Source organism: Harmonia axyridis, chromosome 1 (genome assembly GCF_914767665.1).
Source record: "Harmonia axyridis chromosome 1, icHarAxyr1.1, whole genome shotgun sequence".
NCBI lineage: Eukaryota > Metazoa > Arthropoda > Insecta > Coleoptera > Coccinellidae > Harmonia > Harmonia axyridis.
Window position 1 is genome coordinate 41,446,697 of NC_059501.1, and position 17,879 is coordinate 41,464,575.

Consider the following 17,879-nt stretch of genomic DNA (forward strand, 5'->3'; position numbering starts at 1 on the left):
TTCAAACAATTTAACATATTTCTTATGGAAGTTCTTTTATTACATTTCAAAATAATTATCATACCTCTATTTTGTAGTTTTTGTAACTAATCGATGCTACCTTTATTTAAATTAAACATAACTGACGAGCAATAATCTACATGAGGAAGTACCAATGATCCAAACAACATCAGTGACGTATTCATATCAATTTTACCCCTTATTCTAAATATGAAACCAACCTTTTTGGACATTTTATTTGCGATATAATCCACGTGAAACTGATTTTTTAAATTCTCGTCTAAAATCAATCCTAAGTATTTAATTTTAGTAACCCTCTCTATTTCATCTTTATCAATATTAATTCTGAAATTACTACGTGTCCTATTTGACAGCCATGTGGTAGCTACCTTTACTTCTATTTTTCAAATGACACTCCCTGTATATTGTAAGTGAAAATTGCGTGTCGTTCTATTTGGAAAACAACTATAGCACATACTCGGTATTTTTTATTAATGACAACAAAAACATTAAAATTTTGTGAAGTATTAGTTGCAACTGAAATACCTACTATGCAATGTATACAATGCTCAGTGCTGGAATCTTTTTTTCATTTTAGGTGAACTTTTGGGAGCTTACATATGAACAGTCCTGCGGTCGTAAGTCTCCATTTTGCAGATAAATTATAGGATATATATAATTTTTTTTTTCATTTTTTGGTTATTATTTAAAGCAAGTGTTCCAAATTATTTATTATCTCATCAAAGTTCATTGAGTCTAATTTAATGTTAATTAAGTTACTCAATTTGTTAACCTTTTACTCAATAAGTACAGTTTTAGTCATTTTGAATATTCTTTTATTGGTTATTAGTTTTTCCTTTTTAAGAATTGAAATTTCATTCCTAGACAGAAATTAACCAATATCATAAATATTGATTATTGTGTGGGAATAGACACGAATTTGTCAATTTTTTGATATTTATATTATTATTAGGTTTTTTGAAACAAACAATTTATCTACTTCCCATATTTGAAGTTTTTACAAACATGGGTGGAAGCATTTCATTTTTATAACGTAAAAGACGCCACAAAATATTATTGTTTTTGTTGTTATCACTAAAAAAATACAAAGTATGTGCTGTCGTTGTGATGTTGTATTCCAAATAGACACGCAATTTTCACTAACAATATAAAGGGGGTGTCATTTGAGAAAATAAAAAGTGAGGGGTAGCTACCACAAGGTTGTCAAATGTAGGAACCTTTTTTATACATCATTTGGAAGGTACTTTGATGTTAATGAGAATAAAGAATTATCAAATTATAATACCGTAGAATAAGATAGTATAATTTTGGATGTAACAGCAAAAGCTACTCACGTCACAAATTTTCTGAAAGAATCGACATCTGAGTCCCATACATACGCAAAAATATTATTTTCAACTCAAGGGTTTGAAAAGTGTGCTCCTATGGTTTATGACTGTTTTGCAATTATCTCTGGCCAAGCGTTTTTATAGACTAGTTCAAGTGACTTTGGATATACTATATACAGAAATATTGTAATTTCCAAAATGATTTCCACTATTATATTGTAATTTTTTTTTCAGAATCTACAATTCTCAGAGTTCACTGCGTTAGAAGAAGAAGAGGTCCGAATAAATTCTATATTATTTACCAATTCTAGTGAATTCAAATTACCCTGTAGAGTTAAACAAAAATTTTCTGCAAGTAAGTATAGAGATCTTAAAAGAATTATTCATGGTCAATATGAATATGTAATATAATAATGAATCAACTAATTACAACTTTTTCAGAAAATGAGTGTAGAAAATCTGTAATCAATTACAATGGATTATCAATTACAAAACCTATTATCCAGAATGAGATGACAGGAAAACATTCGAAACCTTCAACTCCCCCTAGTTCAGCTGTAAAAACAGTTGAAATTATTGCAAGAGATAATACAGAGATAATTAAAAATGATACAATTTCCAATGAGACAATTGAAAAAATTGGAAGTAGCATCTCGAATAAAAATGAATCTAAAATTGAGGAACCCACAGTAAATGTATGGAAAAAATCATGGGCTAGTCTATTTGATAAAGATGTTAAAACAATATCGAATGAGAAAATAGACAATAAAATTAATGATTCACATGTAACATCTTTAAAACATACAGAAGTAGTCACAAAAATAGATTTAGCCACTCATATGTTAGGAGGTGAGTTCAAAAGAATATCTTTTTTTCTATATTTATCTTACTTTCAACTAACAATTTGCTTACAACTACAGTAGATAATTATTTTACTTAGTTGAACCCATTTTACTTGATGAAAAGTGGAATGCTTTGGTTTTCACCTACAAATATCAGTGAAAATTCAAGTTTCTATCATGGTTAGTAATATTTTTTAATTTTCAGAATTTCTCAAGAACTATAAAATTGATGGGACCCAAACCAGTTTTAAACCCAGGGGTTTACGAAACAAAAGTAACTTTTGTTATATAAACTCAATATTACAAGCCTTACTTGCTTGCCCACCACTTTGTAACCTTCTCAAACGGCTATCAGAGAACTTCACTCACAATAATGCACTGAAATCAATAACAATGATTGAAAATATGTAAGTATAACTTAATATAATTTGCAACTTTGATTGAATAACAATTTTATATATGTATTTTAATTATTCAATTATTCCAGGTGTAAATTTATGAATAACTTCGATAATCTGCCCAATGTTAGACGCAAGTCACGTTCAAAAAAGAAGAACAAGAAGCAAACTTTCGTCAATATAGATAATGGCAATTCGTTTGAGGCCTCATCGTTTTATACGATGCTAAACGGAACACGTAGCGATTCTTTCCTTGTTGAAGGCCGACAAGAAGATGCCGAGGAATTCTTAGGCCTTCTGTTGAATGGGCTCAATGATGAAATGATGGAAATAATGAAATTGATTAGCCATGACGAAAATATTCAAGCAGCTAAAAAAGAAGTGAAAATAGATGTGGATGATTGGAAAGTTATGGGTCCTAAGAACAAAGAGAATGTAACAAGAGAAATACAAATGGACAAGACACCGATTAGTGATATATTCGGAGGACTTCTCTGTTCAAGAATCCATAAAACCGGAGACGAAACTTCAGAAAATATTGAACCATTCCTAACATTGCCATTAAATATTAAGAAAGCAAATAACATAGCTGAAGCATTAGAAGGCCTTACAACCAAGAACAAACTAGAGGGTCTGACATCATCGAAAACGAAAGAAACGGTTGAAGCATGGCAGCAAGTGATGATAGAGAAGTTGCCTGTAGTTTTAGTATTACATTTGAAATGCTTCGAATACAGAATGAATGGCTGCACTAAAATAATGAAGACTATAGAATTTCCCATCAATCTGCAGATTGATTCTAAAATATTATCTGGAAGGACGAATACTTCAGCGGAGAGACAATACAAATTGATTTCCGTAGTATACCATGTAGGAAAGGAGGCCAGCTATGGGCATTATATAGCAGATACTTTCCATTCGGGGTATAATACATGGTTGAGGTTTGATGACTCTAAAATAAACAGAGTTACGGAAGAAGATGTTCTTAAACGTCAAGGAGATAGAGTTCCTTATCTATTATTTTATCGAAGAAGTGATACGGTTTGAAGTGTAAAAATTCATTGATATAGTTCATAATTTGTACAGATTAGATTTAAGGATGCTGAACATTGTAATATTTTTCTGTTGTTTCATAAGTAATACTATGTATTGAATTTCGGGAGAATATGATAAATTGACTATACAATGTTATATATATATATATGTATATAAAAAATAAATATTATATTTTAATAAACGAACTTTGTATAAATGTAAAATTTTGTTTGTTTTTTTTGAAGAAATTTCTTTTCCTAAAACTTAAATTAAATTTTTGCAAGAACTACGATCTCAGAAGGAAAAAAAGATCGTCTTCGTGAAAATTCCAATAAACCATAAACAGTATTAGCTATTTCAGGACTTTGGACTCTTTATTCCTTTTTCTTTGCTCTTGAAATCAGGTGAATTTCGCTCAATGTAATAAAAAAAAACTTGACCAAACTTTATAATTTTCCCCTGTGTTCAGCGGCGCTACGTTCTCCTACTTCTGTAACCTAGATAAATGAGGATATTTTGGAAGATCGTAACTCATGCACTCGAATCATGTAATTTTTTTTTGTTTCACAAAAATCACAAATATACCAGTCATAAACTCTGAATCAACCTATATCTATAATGACCCAAAACAAAACACTCATTAATTTCCGTTTTATAACCTATTATTCCTTTTCCTGGGTCAGAACAATTTTTTTGGAGAATTCTCGTCTCTGATTACTATAAAATTTCTTTTTTCTATTGGTCCTCTAACTCACTTGAAAATCAAAACTTAGTTGAATAATGCTTTCAATTACTCAAAAAAAAGTTCTGTCCAAGGTCAGATTGGATTTCTTTAAATTTAATCATCCTGGATATTAGACATGAGAACTCAGAATATATTGAATTTCTCTCTTACTACAGTTAAAGGTCTGTGCTTATAATATTCATCTGGTGTACGCTAATAGTTTCGATTGTCTGGGATACCATCTATTCAATGGCATAGGCCTCGATTTGGTAACATTTTGGATGTTCCATCATTTACTAATGTACATGCCTAAAACCTCTAGAATTTGCTTCTGAATAAGGATTGGTCAAGTCTATTCAATTCTTTATACAATATTTGGAATAAATTGAAATAAATTTTTGTATATTAACAACTGCAAATGATTATTTTTCCTCTATTGCTTATGTCATTCTTCATAATTTTGAACAGAATGTTATGGATTATTGGTTATTATTTAAAGCAAGTGTTCCAAATTATTTATCATCTCATCAAAGTTCGTTGAGTGTAATTTAATGTTAATTTAGTTACTCAATTTGTTAACCGTTTACTCAAAAAGTACAGTTTTAGTCATTTTGAATATTCTTTTGATTGGTTATTAGTTTTTCCTTTTTTAGAATTGAAATTTCATTCCAAGACAGAAATTAACCAATATCATATATATTGATTCGTGTGGGAACAGACACGAATTTGTCAATTTTTTGATATTCATATTATTATTCGGTTCCTTGAAACAAAAAATTTATCTACTTCCCATATTTGAAGTTTTTACAAACATGGGTGAAAGCATTTCATTTTTATAACGTAAAAGACGTCACAAAATATTATTGTTTTTGTTGTTATCACTAAAAAAATACAAAGTATGTGCTGTCGTTGTAATGTTGTATTCCAAATAGACACGCAATTTTCACTAACAATATAAAGGGGGTGTCATTTGAGAAAATAAAAAGTGAGGGGTAGCTACCACAAGGCTGTCAAATGTAGAAACCTTTTTATACATCATTCACATCAATTTTTTTTATTATCTTTTCGAATAAGCTAGATATTGCCTATTTTTCATATATTTCGAGATTTAATTCATTTTGTGTTAATGGTATAATTGTAATCCAGTCATATATAGGGTGGTCCCATTCAATTAGAAATTAATTTTCTTTCAAGAGATAAAGAGAAAAAGTTGAGGTTTTTTAAATGGGACACCCTATATATGATTAGATTACAATTATAAAATAGACACAAAATAAATTATATTTTGAAGTGAATGAAAAATATTCATTTATAAGGTGTCCTTTCAAAAAATTTCGAAAAACTCAATATCTTTGAAACGGTCAGCATTTTTGAACGTTATGTTAATTGAGGCGCATTCCGTTAATTTTTATTGTCCTCGTCCCGGTGCTTTGAAGGAAAAGTTCAAGGCCATTTCCTCCAAGGAGATGCGCTTCTCTTTGAGGGATATACCCTTAAACTTTTCCACAGATTGGATCGCTAGAATTATGTTAGTTTGTTAATTATTAATTAATCCCATATTTATAGGTACATTATAGAAGTCTTTTGTAAGAGTTCATTCATAAATAGCAAATGTTCGTTAACTACCAGTTGAAAATTTTTTGATAAAGAATTTGTTATTTGTGAAGATAAAGTAAGTTGATATAAATTATTTATCACCGAAATATATTAAACATACCTGGTAAACAAATATTTCATTCTGTATTAATAAACATTTTTGAATGCATAATTTAACTATTTATGAATATATCAAATATAAATCTGCTGTATCAGTTGTGAATGAATAACTTCCAAATAAGTGCTTTATTAATAAAAAAATATGGATTTCCCCCAGTCTACGTTTTCGGTCTAAACCGCAAACAGTCTTATCATACTACATTCTGGCAGGATCAAAAATTGAAAAAGGAATTGAAAGGAATATTAAAAAAATATGAGTCCTCATTTCACATATTCTTTCATAAAAATCACATTAACTCATGAGCCGTCCAGTTTTAACAGTTATAGCATATTAATGAAATTGTCATCAAATGAGCTTTACCTAATGATGCAATAATATTCTGGATGTACCATTTGAAATAGGAAATTAATTGTCTGTTTCCAGTATACCCATCCAAAATTTGTAGAGATCTAAAAATATTTTAGAGAAAAAGATCATTCTATATTAAAAAAAACATTATTTATTATTATACGTTTCAAAATTGTGAAACTTATAGTCAAGTGTTTCATTCAGTTCCTTTTTTTAATATTGAAATTATGTTTCACCAAGGGATATTCGAGGAATCAATTTCTAAAAGATCAAACTCTGAAACCCCAACTTTCGAATTTTCAGCACGAAATTGGGGTTATTTTTCCATAAACGTCTAATGGGTTATCGCAGTGAATCACCCTGTATTAGGTTGATATTGTTGTGCAATTGTATCAATTTTAACCATTTTCAAGAGGTGCAAATGCGCAAAGCTCGCCGACTTCACGTCATTGCTATTCTATGTTCATGGCAATTGACATTTACCATTGACATTCGACACAGAATTATGAAGATCACTTCCAGTCTTTGTTCATAGAAAAAATCAACCATTTCAGATTTCTTTTCGAAAGAACAACACCGAACAACATTCGAAACTGTCATAAATCTAACCCTCTTCTTCTTGGGCGCTGGCTTCGGACGTATTTTATCGCTCAATTTCTCGGTCATTTCAATATCCATTACAAGAAACACCTCGGGACCATAATTTGTCCATTTGATCAAGAATTGAGACAGTTTTTTCGAGAAAAAATAATCTGCTGAAATATTAAAAAATTGTAATTCCTAGTCGTTACCACTCTTTTTCATAAAAATCCCATTAACTCATAAGCCGTTCAGTTTTGACCAAAGTTTTGGCATATTATTATTATTATTATAAATAATCATTAAATGATAACTCATGATATGAATCTGAATATTTTGAATTTTCTAACAAAATCAAACACAAACACATAATATGACACGATCAGGTTATGTCCATAGAAAAATAATGTATATGGTTATTTTTATTAATCATACACGTTTTGAGATGCGCAGATCCATCCCTACTCAAAACTAATCGGGAACATAAACCTCTAAATTTGCCTGTTCAGTGTAAAAAGTGATTATGCCATGTAAAACGTCCTTTGAAAGATTGTGCAAGAGAAATTAGAAAGTAGTCAAAATTTCAATTTTTAATCAATGTTTAGGCAAACGGTACAACTAGCCACAAATGCGCAAAGATCCCTGACTTCACGTCAGTGCCATTCTACAGTCCATTCAGGAATTATTGACATCGAAGTAGGTCATGAACGTCTAGTCGCGGCTTTATTTCTGGTTACAAAAATATCACTAAAAATTGCTATGGTTCATCATAGAAATAACCAGTTTAAATTATTTTCATCATTTTTCTATCCGAAAGATCCTGAATTTTCGAAATTACGATTATTACGAAGGGACGCATACAGTCATGATTTCATAAATTGGAATTCAGATTATATAACGTGAAAATATAGTGAAATGCTGTATCATTTCAAGGAAATCCAATGAATAGATATCTATTCATTTGAGAGTCACCCATGAAAGATCATTAAAATATGCATATTCCTTTTCACCAGAGGCTCTTCAAAAATTGTTGCATTCTTGATGGATACTGGATACCAACCTGCTTGCATAATTCTCACCATATAATTCTTATGGATCATTTTAACTGTGGTGTCTAAACTGGTGAAGAAAACAGAAAAAACTGGTTGATAAATTTAAATAGTGTAGCTTAGTGAATGGAAGAGCTATATCATAATAAGACAGAAATAGAATTTAAAGAATTCATTCAGTATATGAAGAATTTTGACATCACAGTTGTACTGTAACTTTCAAAATTGGAACCAATTTATCAGCCGATGTGTAAATTAGTTTCTCTAATTCTGTGGTTATTCCGTTCATTCTTCCACATCTTGTAGAACAAAATCGTGCGGGAATATATCAGAAACGCACAGTTTTCATGGTTATATTTTATTATTTTATGTTGGTACTTCCGCCACGGCTTTATCTGTCAATTCATCAATTTGACTTGAAGAAATCAGTTCTGCCAACCAACATTTTTCAATGCTAAAATCACTAAATTATATTTATGGAAATATTTCATTAATTTCAATGAAAATGCAATGAATTAGAGAAAATAATGTATAATACTCGTTCAGAAGTCTCATTCTACCACTCGTTCATTCCAAAACTTGCCACTTCGTGGCTCGTTTTTGAATTTTGAACTCGTGGAAGAATATCAATGCCTTCTGCACTTGTATTATAAATAACTATTCTAAAGTCACTATTGCAAATGTTCATGACATGAATGATTGATTAAACTTGTATGAAAAATATAGATACTATTTGTAACAGCTTTGACTCACCCACTAAAAGCATTTTTGCATGAAATTATTTTTAATTTGTGAATTTTAAAATTTCATTGCGTTCTGTTATTATCTTTAAATGGTTAAGAGGTGGAGAAATTCTTAAATTCACTCTTCTGAATATATTTTTCGATTAAACACTCAGTAAAAATTCTATAAAACAAGTCGAATTTATTAGATTTTTGGATTACTCATTCAAGAAAAAAAAACATATAACAATACTTAATTTCAAAATAAAATAAAAATAAAATATAGATGCAATGCCAAGCTTTATTTACAGATCTTTTTCATATAGCTTAATATAATATAACGGTCATGCTCCATGAATTTTTGAAATTCATCATTTGAGCTGTGAACATATTATTCCAATTATCTGCTGAAAAGGTATTAATTTAGCAACCCAATTATAAAATAATTCTCCCTTCATATATTTTTATAATCCTCATGATAATCACTGTCAAAACAAAACATCCAGGTAAAAATCCAAATATCCAGCATTCAAAATAAGCAGGCAGAATATAGATGTTTGAAATTATATAATTCTCTTCCAAGGAAGATGAAAGCAATGTCAAATATAACTATATTTAAGAAGAGCTTATTCGGATATCTCCTTGACTTGGAGCCATACTCTTTGGATGAATATATTTCTAATTTGTGAACAGAATATAATTTTGTTGTTTTGACACTATTCCATTTCATTTTTTAGATATGTGAAGATGATAGGGAATAAAGATGATTATTTATTTATTTATTTTTTATTTATTACTCCAGAACGCACGAACCGATTTCCACGGTTTTGCATTCGTTGGAAAGGTCTCGGGCTCCGTGAGGTTTGAAGCAAAGAAAATTCAGGAAAAATTTCAACAGAAAAGCGGGAAAATCATTTTCACATACATGAGTAGCTGTCAAACAATGTATCACGCACCGGCGCCATCTACTTAAAATATTGGTTTGTAGTACATGCAAATCAAGAGATGGCGCTGTATGTGAAAAATGATTTTCCCGCTCTTCTGTTGAAATTTTTCCTGAATTTTCTTTGCTATAAACCTTGGTTTATTTGCGACTGCTGTTGCTAAATGTACGTGGACCAAAATCATTTGCGCATTTGAAAACTGTGAATGGCCACCAATGCCAAACATTATCTGCACTGTGAAAGAATTTCGATTCCTTGAGAATTATCTTAATGATTTTAATAAGCGTACAATATTGTTTGTCGTAACTAGCCTTGAAAAAGAAACGAACTGTTTCGAAACGTCTGCGTTGTTACAAATTAAACAATAGAATAAAATTGTGTACAATATTCCCAATATTTTCTTATTTATTAAATAACAATGGATGATAACCAAGCAATAAAATCATATCGAGAAGCATGTCCACTATTGGGTTGGCTGGAGAACGATTCTCATTGGGATTTAACACTTGCGGATTCAGTTGTTTCATCGAATGCGTACCAAATACGAACGCTGTTCGCAATTATCATCACCACATGCTTTCCTTCACAACCAATTCAGTTATGGAACAAATACAAAGACGACATATGTGAAGATATCTTGCATCGCTTGCGCATTCAAACGAATAATCCTGACATCCAAATAACCGATGAAATCCACAATGCAGGATTGATTCTGATTGAGGATCAATGCTTGATTATTGCAAACAAGCTACTGATTGGAGTAGGAATGATTGCGCCAAATCGATCGATGCACGATGCATTCAACCAAGAATTTAACCGAGAGCTGCAATACAATGTTTGCAGGAATTCGTTCGAAATAATGTGCCGTTGCTGAATGGACAGCAAAAACAAGTGTACGAAACATTAATGCAAGCGGTGGAAAATAATACTGGTGGTCTATTCTTCCTGGACGCACCTGGAGGAACAGGGAAAACATTTGTCATTTCATTGATTTTGGCCACTATTCGATCAAGATGTGACATAGCTTTGGCGTTAGCATCATCTGGAATTGCGGCGACTCTTCTAGATGGCGGTCGTACTGCACATTCTGCGCTTGAGTTGCCACTCAATTTAAACACAATTGATACTCCAACATGCAATATTTCCCGATCCAGTGCAATGGGAAAATTGTTGATGCAATGCAAGCTCATTGTTTGGGATGAGTGCACAATGACACTTAGGAAATCACTTGAAGCACTTAACTTCACACTGAAGGATCTTCATCTTCTTCATCTTTTAATAACCAAACGAAATGTTACATATAAAACGAAGCCATCTGTTGTCGAAACGGAGTTCGCCGGGTTTGCTAGTTTTTTCATAAAAATGAATAATAATCAGGAAAAATACTATGCGCCATACTGGAGTCCGTGGAATATCCATACGTTGCGCAATCTGGTGGTTCAACAAAGCTTTTTGATGTAGGTCTACTACTCGTGCCCGGTTTAACTGAGAAATGTCCTGGCATTTTCCACGGATTTTCTCAATACTAAAACTTTCGTTACTAGCTGAACACTGATTAACTTCGAATATACCTGTATTCCACCGTACAAAAAGCATTTTTTCTAATTTATTGTTTTCATCTGAGTAATACCATTCCACACACAAAAAATTGTCTTGTTACTTTCAACAAGTTGAGAGTGGATAGGGAGGAAAAGTTTGGCAAGACTTTTGACGATTTGTGAATTTGAATATTCTGCTCTGAAGAAAGGACTTGTAACTGGCAAATAGGAAAAATGATTCTATTTTTTTTCAATTTTATTGAAGTCATCGACTGCTACGATCATTAGCCTCTAACCTTACCATCACCAGACATGTACAACATCCATGACCTAGCCAGGATTCGAACCCGGTACTTTCGGCACAAAAGTCGACTTTTCAGTCCACTGTACTACCAAGACAGTCTGTTAGGTTCTATTATCCGTATTTTGTCTCTTCGTAGTCGAATTAATTTTCTCTGTTTTTTCATGATTTTTATGCGCCGTTTTGTATTTTAATGAAATTTTGTGATCTTTCAGTCTATTGTGTAATTTTTGTTATGTTTGTCCGGTATATTGTTTCTCACAGACTTTGCGCGGAATGTTGTAAACTGATTGAGACTTCTTGGACGTTGGAGTTGACGCTCTCAATTCGCCAAAAATTACCTTTATTTGATTTTTAGGTTCGTGAATTAGTTCTAGATTATGAGGCTTCAATATTTTTGGGATTTTATGGAATAAGTTCCATGAGCTTGTTCTACAAGATCTATGACAAATTAACATGACAGGGGAGAGTAGGTGGTTGATCATTCAAAAATTATTTCCTATATGAGAATTATATAAATATATGCTCCATCTGATCCGCCGAGTAATCTCCAGTTCGTAGGTATGAGGCTTGGTTCAAGCCGAAGGTGGACATTTCGAACAATTTCTATTGTTTATTGTTGGGGAAGATTGATATGAGGTCAAAAGTTGAAAAATGAAACTCCAACAAGAAAATATTTTTTCAAATTTTAGTAACTTTTGAACGAAAAAGGATCAGAAGTATCTTCATGAAAAAAAAAAGTCAGAATGAGTGCAGCTATCATTAATTAATTTACAATTTTATTTTGGATTGTGAACCTTATTCAGTTGATGAGTTTATTTCATTTTGTAGAAAATAAGCTCTTTTATTGACTTGTCTCTATTTTATTCGTTTGCATTGATTTTGATGTTGTGAATAATTTTTGAGATTAATAAATATTATTGTTGTTGTTATTGTTATAAACAATAGAAATTGTTCGAAATGTCCACCTTCGGCTTGAACCAAGCCTCATACCTACGAACTGGAGATTACTCGGCGGATCAGATGGAGCATATATTTATATAATTCTCATATAGGAAATAATTTTTGAATGATCAACCACCTACTCTCCCCTGTCATGTAAATTTTTTAATTATAAATGATCTTTGTGCAGAATTTCATGTCAATCAGCTTGTGGTAAATAGGTAATAAACAAAATAAACACACATTCAAATGCATAATATTATTATAGCTATACATATATGGATACATCTTTTATTTCAACATAAAAACTTCAAATGAAAATATACTGATTATATTATTACGCATTAAAAACAGAGTGGAACTCAAGGTGCGAACGGTCGAAGAATTTTAATTGAAACATTTTCATTTTGTTTTTTGGTGTTTCTCAGGTACCCTTCAGCAATAGTATTTGATTTCTACAGCTCCGTTGCTGATGCTTTCGCATGAATCTGGTAGAATATTAGTACAAATGTTCCTTCAAGAATGTTTCAAACTATGACCTATATAGCTTTCTGGATTGGGTTTTAAAAAACAGAAACTTAACAAACTTTTTTGGGTGGTTAAAATTGAATATTACGCATTATCGTAGTGGAGATATCTATTCTTTCCTGAAGAGATGGACATCAATCATTTGCGAAATAATTCAACTCTTTCTCACATTGGAACTTCATACTGTACAAATGGAATCAATACTTTTTTCTAATATGAATAAAAATAATGATAGAATCCAACCTAATGAAATGGCGATAAATATTACTCTCAGATGACTAAATGAAAGATTTTCGGACGTTTCTTTTTTATTTATCTCATTCCTCCAATATTCGAAAGAAAATGATGTTATACCATATTGAAGGTGTCTCGCAATCATTTCGTGGAAAATACTTATGTAGGGCGAGTTTTTTTTGAAAAAATATGTGGAAAATCCAGGTACAAGGTTTTGTTTCATTATATGTGATTTGCGTACTCCTCTAAACATATTAACCATCGTGTGAGCTTGTTGATAAGGCAATATAACAGCACAATTATTCCGGAAACTCATCAATATTTCACTCATTTCTTCATCAGAAGCAGATACAAGTTGATTAGCTAACCGTGGGATGGCACTTTTCACAAGACCCTTCATATCTGAAGGAACATAAGTAGTAAGGTTGGATTTAATGAGATCTTATATTTTATCTATTTGTAGATCATACTTAGAAATGAGAAGAGAATCTAGCAATGAAGCTTGGAACGTTGCTGAAATGATCAAGCAACTGAATTGCCACAAATTCATCAAAAATATTTGAATCACTTGATATGATGCAAGTCTTTTAACAGGTTGGTTCAAACAAATACCAAATACACATAAAGTGACTTGCTCAGTTTGCTTATTAAAAAATTTACCTGCAATTGATATAACAAGTGATGGTAAAATGAAAGATGCTAAAGTTAGAACCCAGAAAGTTGGATTCGAATCATTCAGAACTCTTGAGTACTGAGGAAGTTTCTGGGAATTTGGAACAATTTCTACTAAATAATCAATAGCAAATGGAGTCAAATATTCGATGTTCGGATAATTTTCGGTAGGAAAATATCGATATGGACAAAAATCAGCTTCTCCATCTCCAACGACGTGAATGGCATCCTCATAACTGAAATTTTTAATCTGAATTAAGTTCCACGATGCGTTCAAACTATGGATTAGGTCTATCCAAAATTTTGGATCTTCTCCAGACAACTTACTTCCCTTCTTTATATTTCTTGGAGGATTGTTAAAAACTGCCAAGTCGAATACTTTTCCGTTAAGGTAAGCATATTCATGACTCATGAAATAATCTTTGAATTCCTCTATATCAGTTAGATTTACTACAATTCTTTTAAAAGGTTGATATGTACTCAATTGAACATCTGGCTTGTAAAAGAACACACCTAAACACAGCAACGAATATTTTTTCCATACTTGTTTCATGAAATTTTGAACGTCGACTATTTCTACATCGAAGTTCAATATGAAAAACGATGGTATCCTTGTATTAAAAAAAGATAAACTTGATATGAAACCCACTTTCTGGTGAACATCTTCAAAAGAATTGAGTACGAAAAAAAAGTAAGTGGGGTATACTGTTATATTATTCATGGTTTCAACAACATGGCCTGGACAATGGACAAAGGATTGAGTATTTTTTGTTCCTTTGGAGAAATCTGCATTTCCTCTATATCCACGAAGACACAAAATTTGAAAATAATACTGGTGTCAGTTTCAGCTGCTTCTTTCAACCTCAGCAATAACAATTTTTTTCTGTCGTTGTGCACTACTTCAATTGAATGAAGGTAACAAGAAACAATGAGCTCAGTAATTACCATTGAAATCAAAAGGAAAGACATTATGTAAGTGAAAGTAAGCGTGGGAAATTCAGAGTTTCGTCGGGACGAAGGATCGATATTTCATTTCGTAAATTCTAACACATATACCTATGCCTTGTCCGATAAGATCATTTGAAAAGTTTTTAGGTTATTACTTACTCCAATTAGGTATGTAGGAATTTTCCAAACTTTCCTAATGATGAATAATTCATAGCCTGTAATTTATCTCTCGTGTTGTTTTATTCATTATTGGATTGAACAAAAGCAAAAAATAGCGGCATGAGTAATCAATTCAGAAAATGCATGTTTACTGAAAGAATATTTGTAACTTACAATATAATGAAGTAGAACTCTTAGAGAAAAAATTAATCATTTTATAAATTTGACCATCACTATATTGTTTTGTTCTAGAGATTGAAGGATTGATCTTATTTTCCCTAATTACTGTAATTTGCGAGTTTTCTGCCGAAAAAAGTTAGAAATCACTAAATTACTGATGAAAATTTCGAACCAAACTGAAAAATTTTTATCCTAGCTTTTGAATGAAAAACATTTTTTATGATAGGCTTGGGGCCTCCTGCAAAACGGTTTTATAATCTCAGAATTTGTTTATGTGACCACCTTTCTATATAAATTAAAATACTATGCCTTCTTTTGAGAATAAAATAATGCTTATAAGCTAGTTTTTAAATTAGTTGTAGGTACATTCACTGTCATTCATCGAAGGATTTGATTTGGAGCTTTGGACGCTTATTTCTGGTGGAAGATTCGTTGTTGTCGATGGATTCCCTGACTAAGCGGTTAGGCTGCTTTTCCGTATTCACAAGAGTTATGACTTCGATTTCATGAAGAAAAAATCTTCAAAGGTGATATGTTCATCTTTCTATAAAGTTGGCTTTTGTGAACAAACCAGGGCGAGTTGATGGCGGTCCTGAGAAATTAATTTTGGATGATCTGTACTTGTTAAAACTCGTTGAGTAGACCCTGGTAAAGTTAACTCCCGGCGGGCCAACTCCATTATTCCTTCCACCACAGTCAAACACATTTTCGTTTTTTTGATTTAATTTCTGGAAGCGAGAACGTAATGAAATTAGGTTCATCTCATGGAGAAATGAAAGATCTAGCAAGGATCAATTTTTTGTTCACATATGCTACATCTAGGGCCCAATTCTAGAATGGAATTGAAGAATTTCATGCCGGCCAAAGATATTTTTGTGATTTTTATAATTTCCGAATGGGCGCTCGAGAATAAATTTGAGTTGATATTATAGAGGAATATGAAGGCTAAAGATAAGAATGAATATATCGTTAACATCCGTTATCTCTAAGAGATCAAGCAAGTAGATCAGACATCTACAAAATACTGTGTAAAGCAGACGAATCAACACCTTTTCAACTTCACAAAGAGCACTTTTCATACAACCACCAAACAAACCAAGAAAAACTGCAAAGAAGGAGAGAGAAGCCCCTGCATAGAAGACATTTCAACGAGGCGAACCAGAATCATGTCGACATTGAAGCGTCGAATTATTCGCTCACATCAGGTGTGATGTATCCCGAAACGGAAGGTTTTCTTTTAGCCATCCAAGAGCAAGTGATCTCAACGAGGAATTACTGAAAGCATATCATTAAGGATCGAACTATTACTGATTATTATACATGCCGATATGGGTGTCCAACGAATGAGACAATCCAACATATCACGGGAGGATGTCAAATGTCTGCAGGAAATGAATATAAAGAGAGACTTGATGCAGTAGGAAAAATACTACACCAAGAATTGGCAACAATATTAAAACTAATTCATTCTGAAAAAGTTCCATACTTCAAGTACCAACCGGAGACCATCCTGGAAAACGAACGCTAAGAACTATATTGGGATCGTACAGTTTTGACTGATAAAACAACCCCTCACAACAGACCAGATATACTACTAGTTGATAAACATCAAAAGACAGCAATACTCATCGACGTAACAATACCAAATAACAACAACATCATGCGTCAAAACGAGGTCGAAAAAATTTCAAAATATAGGGACCTCGAATTTCAGATAAAGCGGCAGAGGGGAGTGATATCAACAAGGACTATTCCAATTATCATCTCAACAACTAAAATAGTACCTAAAAATCTCAAGAGAAATATCAAGCAATTTGGACTTAGTGAGTATATTTGTAATATAATGCAAAAAGCTGTTCTTTATTTAGGTACTGCAATGACTAGGAGGCGACGGAAAGATCCAAGGATCGGCTAGATCGCGTGTAAGAGGACCAGAAGTTCGACGAGAACCAGGGAGACCCCAAGGACCGGACACGACCGAGCTCTACCCTTCTGATATTTCAAATATCTGGGATTGAGTGAATATTCCTCTTAGCGGGGAGTGAGAAGCCGACGCCGAGGAGATTTTTCTATCCTACGCGTTTGGGTTAAAGTCGGGGATGTTTTTTTAATGATAATAATAATATTTATTTGTCCCAAAAGAAAAATTACCATATAATGTTTCAAACAATTAATATATACAGTATGAGGTATCAAAAATAAGCATATAAAATAATTGTAAAAGAATTGCGTGTACATAAATATAAAGAAGAAAAAACTAACAAAAATTACAATGTTTGATTCGATTAATTTTCACACATTTGTTTATGTTTGTGAACGTATACCAGAATGATGAAGGCTTCCTTTTCTTGATGTTCTTTTGAATTGTATTATAGAGTAAAGATTCCAGTTAGGTAAGTGATTTCATACCATTAGTTTTCCTTGGCATAAATAAAGGGATGTTGGAGATTTCATATCTTGTCCTGTTTTTGTAGGTACATGTAGCTAAGTTGATATAGTATATCCAAAGTCACTTGGAGGAACATGAATATTTCGATTGTATAAGGTTTGTCCAAGTTTCCAGAAATTCCTTTGGGGCCATAACGATACTTTCAAATAAACCCCGATATTTAGCGGATCGCGGTATCCACTTCGAAAGGACATCTATGGCCAACCGTTTTTATGGACTAG